The 9,155-nt window shown below is 39.8% G+C and overlaps 1 protein-coding gene across 6 annotated transcripts in view; it reads right to left on the reverse strand.

The window, feature by feature from the left end:
* The window catches only part of PCTP (phosphatidylcholine transfer protein), a 165,001-nt gene extending 156,896 nt beyond the window's left edge, over positions 1-8,105 (reverse strand). For all 6 annotated transcript variants that reach the window (XM_082861499.1, XM_082861502.1, XM_082861498.1 and 3 more), the window contains exon 1: positions 7,994-8,105. The gene's annotated coding sequence lies outside the window, so the exon portion shown is untranslated. The remainder of the gene's footprint in view (positions 1-7,993) is intronic.
* Between the last annotated feature and the right edge of the window lie 1,050 nt (positions 8,106-9,155).

Here is a 9,155-nt window from a genome sequence, read left to right on the forward strand (position 1 = left end):
AAAACCTCATGAGAGACCCTCAACCAGGGCTGCATTACGTGATTATATGACTTTAGCGGTATCTTGGCACTCGTGTCTCATCAGCCCTTTACTCCACTAAGAAAAAAAAAAAAAAAAGATGATTTTCATTTATTGCAAGAAGGAATTTGTACTGACAAGCACTGTGAACTACAGGCACTGCACGAACTGTGCCTAATGGGTGAATTGGCCCTTCATCCAGCTAAGCCGAAAATTCCTGACCCACAGAAACTGAGATAATAAATGTTTGTTGTTATAAGTTGCTAAGTTTTGGAATAATTTGTTATTCAGCAAGGGATAACTAATATTGTGCTATTATGAAATTTCTTCTACATGATTTTTAGTTTACATACTTACACATCTCCTAGGTTGAGAAAGACCTAGGAGTGGAATCCCTGAATTAAATAAAGGATGGGTAATGTGTTCAGCTTTACTGCCAGTTTTCAAAAATGTTTGAATCAATTTATTCTCCTACCAGCACCATAAGAGAGTTCTAGATGCATAACGTCTCGATCAATTTTTCTCATTTTCCATCTTTTCCATTTTAGTCATTCCAGTGGTTATAACATTCACTTTTAAGTATATATTTCAGAAAGGCGATGCCCCACCAGAAACTGGGACATGATAGGGCAGAGCAGGCTAGAAAATGGGAGATTAGAGTGGAAACATAAGATTTAGATTTGGGCTTTGAAAAAGCAAAGCAGCAAGAAATAAATTCTTAGGGAAGTGCTCTGAGACCAGGAGCTCCCAGACTAGACACTGGGAGTTTAACTCATAATGTGAACAACAGCATTTACCAAGCACTTACTATACTCTAAACATTACTGTCTGAGATTTGTTTGAATGGATGCTCTCACTTGATGAAGTAGATCCTAATATTATCTGTATTTTACAGATGAGGAAACTGAGAGAGAGATTAAGCCAAGTAATTGAGATCCCACGGCTAGTAGAGTAGGGTCTACTACTTAATTGGAATGCCTGTACTCCCAGGTACATGGTAACCTTTCAATACCTGATACTTGAACAAACATCCCAGCAGAAGCTGAGCAACACAGGGTCAAGAGTCTAAGCTAACGCTAAAGACCAAGTCAACAGTTTTGAGAAGCTAGGACTGAAAATGCAGATGACCTCTGAACCATCTGCCACCAGAAGCCTGGTCTTCTTCTAATATGCAGCATTTTCCAAATATCTACAGACTCTTATTAGCGAACCTGGGACCATCTCAGGAGCCCAGCTTCATCTGCCACCAAAGCTGGTGCTTTCATTCCCAGCCTCCTTGAGTTTCCTGTGTGGAAAACTCAAGACTCAGAATAACAGCCAGCCTCAGCCTGAAACTGGAGGCAGGGTACAACAGTGCATAGCAGAAAAACTTACACTTTAGGGGGAACCAAAGAAGGCTTCCTTAAGGCAGTGACTTGACGAGAGTAAGACTATTAGAAGAGTTAGCCAGGTGCAGGGAGTAAGAAGGAGCAATAAGGGATACTCTCAGAGGGAACACCATGAGTGAATGCTGAACAGTCATGGATAGAGCCAGCCTTCAGCCTCTCTGCCTCACTGGATCATTGAAAGGCAAAAATGAAAGAACTTGTTACGGGGATTTATCAATTGCAAAATTCTGTCCAAGCAAAGAGGTTCAATAACTCCAATATCCACGGGGCTCAAACTTATCACCAGAGAATCAAGCATTCAGGTTCTAAAGGAGCAGAAACACTTTACTTCAATCTATGAGTTCTATGGGGATCATGAATAAAAAATATTATCATAACTAAAATCTTCTTCCTCCTTATGATATCAATACCTATCTTCCCTGAAGATAGTGTAACACTGTGGTTAAAGCCATGAACTCTAGAGATGAAGCACCTGGTCTTGAAATTCGGCTTTCTCACTGTGTATCTCTGCACAAGTCAACTTCTCCATGCCTCAGTTTCCTCATCAACAAAATGGGAATAATAATGGTATACCTCATAGGGTTGTAGTATTAACTGAGTTAACTGATATAAAGAACTTTATGTCAAAGACTGGTACTCAACATATTAGGTAGTACTTTTATCTATCTTAAAATTAATTTTAAAGCTTAGCTGATGCGTGATTTCAGTGAGTTTTTATGACATTTAAAACTACAGAAGCTGCAAGAAAGTCAGTTTAAATGGGACATTTGTAGAAAAATAGCAGTTTACCTCAGGAGTGAAACTGCAAACACTAAGAGAAAACAAGTTGACACAGGAATTTGTATTAGGCCATATCTGTCAGGAACTCACCCCCTCCAAATCCATGTACATATCAATGTTTTGTTTTCTTAATCAGAAGTTCCTTATGTTCAGCATATCCTTATCCAAATTTGTATATCTCAGAAAAACCTTAAAGCTATCATGCAATCTGATAGAGGGCCGGTTAGCATTTACATTGGTGCTTAGATGTAGACATAGCATTTTCACTTTCATCACCTCGTTAACTCCTTCCAGAAGCTGTATGAAATATTATTCTCATTTATAGATGAGGAAATGGGGGCTTGGAGAGGTGAAATGGTTTACTTGTGATCCAACAGGTCATACCTGACAGAAATAAAACTCACAAACAGATCCAGGTCTTTGTTGTTCAATTCCATCTTGTCCCTGGACCCTGAGGTTCCTATAGGATGCCCACCCTTAGGGGTCTATGCCCCTTGGCCATGCAGCTAAGGATGTTTCAAAAGTCTTAAAATGGGTTATGCCTACAGCTATGCTTTACCGTTCTTTCTGACTGGACACAAGACATTTTTAAAAAGTTAAGGTGGTAAGCTGAGATTTGTATCAACATCTAAAATAAGCATATACACACCATTGTAAAGCTATTATACTCCAATAAAGATGTAAAAAAAATAAGTGTATAGTTTTAAGTCATATAGAAAATATAACATGATTATGCAACACACAAATTTTACTAACCAGATCTTATTGCTTTTGAGGATTTTGTTTTGTTTTGTTTTGTTTTTAAATAATAGAAGCTTATGTCTCAACCAAGAGATCATTTTGATCAGTGGTTCCTAAATGCTTGTCCATGCACTAACTACATCAGATCCACCTAGCAGCTCTACAAAGACCAGGATGCACAGGTGCTGACCCCAGAGATTCTGGTTCAGTAGATTCAAAGTGAGACCCAGAATCTGTATTTTAAAACAAACTGTCCCAGGAAATGTAAATTAATAACCACAATATGATACCATTTTATTTCTCAATAGATTTATAATAAAGTAGAGGATTAATAAATACAAGTACTGGTAAGGATGAAGAATCAGGTAATATGGCCATATTTTATTAAAACTTAAATGTGTATGCTCTTTATCCCACTTTTGGAAATGTATGATAGCTATAGATGTAATAGAACTACGTGAGTATTTATTTCCGCATTGCTAGCTTGTGCACACACATGCACCAAAGCAACCTTTGAATGAATTATGGTGCCTCTATATTATGTATACCATGTAGCTAATAAAATGAATAAGGCAGACTGGTATGTACAAATGTTAATTTGGAAGGATGTCTATAATATACTATGTGAAAAAGCAAGTTTTCAGCTAATATTTATCATCCAATACCATTCTTATAAAATAAACTGGAAGTGTATTTGAGCACATTTAAACAAAGAAAAATTATAGAAGAACACATGGTGTGTCATTAAGTGTGGGTACACCACTGGGGTGTTACTTCAGGGAAAAAGAAGAATTTTTTCTTTAGACTCCTCTATATTGTTTGAATTATTATAATGAGCAATAATTAAAAGGATATAGAACAAGGGGGAAAATAAAGTGGTACTTGGAGAAATACCACAAATATAAATAAAGCACTTATTGAGTCTGGTATGCAGCAATGTTAGGGAATTGCTGACTCACACCAGCTCCCTTCCAAGATGAGGTTCCTCTCTGATTACTCATTCACTCGTTCACTCATTTGCTCAGTATTTACTGAGCACTCACATCGAGGTATTGGAAATTTAAGAAGTGAAAAGAAATGTATTGTGATTGAATTAAGTCTGGCTCAGGTATTCAGGTATAATCTTACAAAAAGAGTAAAAGCCTATAGGGTCAACTTCCCATTCTATGTGTTAACCTCATGTATTTGGATTCCAGTACCTCTGGTATCACGATAGAATGGGAACACAATGTCTGTGGTAATCTGGAATGAATACATATAAGAATCTTGAGTGTAAAAGTAACCGGAGTACAACATAGACTATTGGTTTCCCCTTCCTTTCTAAGTTAATCACAGATGTTTATAGGACATAGCCTTATGTGTGTTTGGTCTCATTGCATTACTTGCGGTACAACGTTGGTAAATTAACGAATCAGTAACAATTCAGAATATTCACTCAGGAGGCAACAATATCCTAAAAAAATACTCTTTACCTAGGAAACTTGTATAGTAGTAGAGATAACCCAGGCAGGGCTGCTGAGAAAGCCCTTTGTGCTGTTTTAATGGGGACCATCCAGCATTGAGTCACAGTGGATCTGACACTCAGAGCTCTCGGGTTCTCAAGCATTTTCATGAGGAAGTGTAGGCCACGTCCAAAAAAAATAGACTTACACTTTTGCTCCATCTCAGCCTCCTATCGAGAAAAGCAAACACAGATGATTTTCCATTTCAAGTTCAAATACAGAATGGATGGCTTTTTGTTTTGCTTGACTGGGGTAGTTAATGAGAGTTCAGAGACTGGCAGCTTGCCAGACATAAATCAGTTGTGATCACATTGTCGTATGAACCCAGAAAAAGAAATAGAAGAGAGGGAAGGGGTAGAGCCAGAAAAACTGTACATTTGGGAAAGGCGTGACTGTGATCACTGGTATTTCAAGGTCCGGAACACATTGCTTTTCTACAGAGAGTGGCTAGTCCAGAGAGAAAAGGGACATTTGGAGGCAAGATATGTGCTGCTTCACTCCTCTGCAACTAGACTCTATAATAAAGTGTTTGCATCAGAGGAAGGCTGACGACACATTTTAGCGCTTTCACAGTTCTAACTTAATCATGGCAGGAAGGTTTCCTGCTACTGGGAGAACAAGTTGCGTCACTAGGAACATCTGACTCCAGGATCCAGTGTCAATCACTTTGCCGAAGGTCATTAAAAAATACTAGGGTGTCACCTTACAACATAAAGGCTTTGCCCAAGTGACAATTAAGGGGTAACACATAGCATGATAAATAATTGAACAGGTGGATTAGAGAAATGTCTTTCCTGTGCAAAATGAGATGGGTGATTGCCAGTCATAAATCCAGCCTCTTTGGCCATATTCCTCCACAACCCGGGGTTCTAACCAGTCAGACTGCTCTATTTTTTTCAGTTTGCCTTTTTTGGTGGTTCAAGGAGTCTCTGGCCTCATGGAATCAGACAAGCTGTAAAGAAAGGCAGCACCTCAGGAGAAGTTCCCGAGAGCAGCTTTCAAGGGACGCCTGCCAGTGACAGGTTGCAGGGACTTGCCCACTGGGTGGAATAATATTTGGATGTGGTTTGTGCAGGACGAAGTCTGCTGTGGATCAAGTGGATTTAAGAAATGACCTGTTTGACTCACTGGTGCCAAAACACCTGTGAAGTACAACCTGAATGTCACCTTTCATACAGGGTCTCACATTTGAGTTTTTAGCTTTCTTTCACCCCAGACCAATAACAGTTTAATCCTCCCAAAAGGGGACACAGGGTGCTGATTTACCATGCCTTTCACAGCTGTCCAAACAGGTTTGCTTATTGATATCCTGGAAGTATTTAACACCAGAAAATTCCTGAATCCTTGACTTGGTAACTGCCTATCAATAGATGTTTTACCAATAGAGGAAAAAGAAGAGAGAGAGAGAAGGAATGAGGAAAGAGATAAAGAACACGGTGACTTTTACAAACAAGCCATCATCCTAGTTTCTATTTGCAGCCCAGTGGCAGTATTTGCAGTTCTCAGTAAAAATACAACCCTTGAACTTGGAACTGCCGATACCACAGAATATTTTTAAATGGTAACGAAAGGAGTCTGAGCACTCAGACTGGCAACCCGCAAAGTTCCTGGGCCACACGGTGGATAGTATTTGAGATTCACCAAGCAGACAGACCCCTGTTTCACACAGCTAGGTCAGGTAAAGAAGACAAGTTGGGACAAAAAGAAAGGCAGACGTAGCAGATTCCCCATCTTCTACAACAGAAAAGTTAACCACGCTAGAATTGTGCAGAGGCAGAATGTGAAGACAAAATAGATTTTTTTCAATAAAAAAATTTACAAGGGAAATTTCAAACATATACTAAAACAAGAGAAAATGGCATAATGAAACCCCAGGTACCCATCAACAAGCTTCAACAATCATCAACTCACAGTCTGTTTTGGTTCATTTGTACTCTCCCCCAACTCCCATTTACCACCAGATTATTTTGGAGTAAATCCCAGACAACACGCAATAGATGATTTAAAAGGCAAACTTTTATAAGGTTTATGACTTGGTTAGTTAGTGAAGTTAAATGCTGTAGAAGACCAATTAGGATAATTCATTTTGAATAGATATTCTAAGAAAAGTTTAGACAAACTTTCCCTGAACTTTCATACTAACTAAAAATTGGCTTCACATTAGTTACGTAAAACTTTTCTTACGGGTGCTGTCTGATGGCAGGTGAACAGCAGACCTATATGCAGATAAACAGCCGACCTATATGGTCTTGCAGGAGTTGTAGCTTAGGAGAAATAAGGGTGGAGTGTAATTGAGAAGGGTGCTGACCCAGGAAAGGGTGCAAAATGCAGTTTGAGATTACAGGGGGCATGGAGGGGCACAGAGATCAGAGAGTCTTTGCCGGTAACTACGTGGTCTGTAGCCAAAGCTGTTCTTTGATCTTCATCCTTCAGACCTTATTATTAATCTCCCCAGAGGGCAGCCCTTTCCCTCCTCACACACCCAATCCAATCCGGAATCACAAAAGGGCAAGGAAGGTTGGGGGTGAGCATCTGAACATATTAACTTCCCTGGGCTGCTCTGTAGCTCTACCTCCTAGCCTCTACTTCCTCATCTGTGTAAAGCAGAGAAGTGCAAGTAAGGCACTCAAAACACAATGGAAGTCCATTTGCAGTGTGTGTAGTACATGCAAGCACAGATTTAGCAAAGATAAAATTACAATGTTACTTAAGAAGTTTTTGTTGTTATTGTGTATAGATTAATCAATCCCAGGGTTAATCCTTTGCAACATCTCACCTCCCCCCATACATTTAATTACATCTGGATAAATGAAAACTAATTTATATGTATACATATTTCTAAGTTATATATAACTAAGTTATATATATTTTCACAGTTGCATACATTCAACTCAATGGATTTTTAAGCTCCTGCTATATAAAAAGCACTGTTGTAAATGCTGGGGGCGATAAAGTTGAATAATAAATGATCATTGGGCTCAAGGAGGTTGCAATGTAACAGGATTCTTAAGGCAAGTATCTACGTGGCCATAATGCTACAATAAGAAAAATACAAGAAAAGGAAACAAATGTGAGTGACAAAAAATGTTATTAGCAGAAGGTGATGAAGATGCAAAGAAGGGAACTGTCACTAATTGATGGAAATGGAGAAATGAATCCTAAAAGGTGTCTTGGAAGAAGTGCCATTGACATGGGCCTTGAAGCTGGGGCAGGAGTTCAGTTAGTGAAATTGGAGTTGAGGGGAAGAAAGCATTTCAGGAAGAAAGAAATGTGAAAAAAAAAGGGAAATATAGTACAAGTGGAACGTATTCAGGGAAATGCACACAGGCCACATTGGCAGGAGTAGAACAGGATATAAAAGGCAAGCTGATTGCATCAAGGCAGGTAGCAGAGAACTTCAGAGAGAGTTAAATGCACAAAGCCTGAAGCAAGATTACTAGAACCTAGCTCCGACCCTGAGCTGAGTGATCTTGGATAAATCACTGAGACCTTAAACTTCAAGGTCTTTGTCTATAAAATCAGGATACGAACAGTGCCCATCTCTGGCTACTGTTGTTTCATTACTTTATCTGTGCAGCATGATGAGGTTTCCTGGATGGTGCAGGAGAGCAAGGCCACTTCAGTTCACAGTTGTGTTGGGGATCCTTCCACCTACCACCCCAGACATGAGCTGATCCAGATAGGTTTGAAGCCTGGAACCACTCTAGAGAAGTAGGAGATTCTTCTGGAAGATGGCTTTTTGGTTGCTGGCAGGACATCAGAGCTTTGCCTGGATGGAAAGCATGTTCACAATCCCAGGGAGGCCCAGCCAGCAGCAGTGCTTGTGTTGACTTTGCTGGGCGGGCCACCCACAGGTTACTGGCTGGAGAGGGACCCATGTTCTGAAATCAATGTCGGGATCGTCCCCTTTTCAGTTAGTTTGCCTTATGACACAACCAGCTCTGTCTTCAGCACACTCCCAGCCCCAGGACCTAGAGTGCTTTCCAGTTGAAAAAGTCTCAAATGTGGAAAGAAAAAGGGGGGTTGGGGGGTGGAGGGTGTGTGAGAGGTAATGGGAGCTGACAGCACTGGGATGGATGGGTCACCTCTCTGCTCTGTCCCCTTTCCAGGGTTATAAGATCCTTTCCTCCTGGAAGGGGTGGAGTGACAGCTGATGCCAATTTAGTGGTCACAACTGGATGTCTCTCCCTTCCTGGAAGGCCTGGTGACATCTCTCCTACCATTGTGATTAGCAAGAAAGCATTCACAAGGATGATTATCTAATCAGGGAATTAGCCTTGATTCATGCGGTGAGAATGAGGAGACTGTTAAAATATCTAACAGAAAAAAAGGTCCATATCAGGAAATAGCACCAGTAGTCATACCCTGACTATTACACACAAACATATTGAGATTTGGGGCAATTATTTGTAAACAATCATCCAATATAGTTGGCAGATATTTATCTTGAGCACCTACTCCACTTTAAGGTGCCAATTTCTCCTACTTGATTTCTTCCCTTCCAGTCACTGTACTAATTTCTTGGTTATGGTCTAGGGGCCATTTGATTCCAAATTCCCTGTGGTGCTTGTTAAAAGTTTAGATTTCTGAGCATCACCTTAGATCTATGGCATCAGAATCTACAGGGAGTGAAACCAAGGGATCTGAATTCAAAATATTTTTATTAAGAAAATTTCAAGCATATTTAAAAAGTAAAGAGAAAAATATAATGAACCACCTGCCATGG

The sequence above is a fragment of the Leucopleurus acutus genome, assembly GCF_964270905.1.
Source record: "Leucopleurus acutus genome assembly, chromosome: 19".
Lineage (NCBI taxonomy): Eukaryota > Metazoa > Chordata > Mammalia > Artiodactyla > Delphinidae > Leucopleurus > Leucopleurus acutus.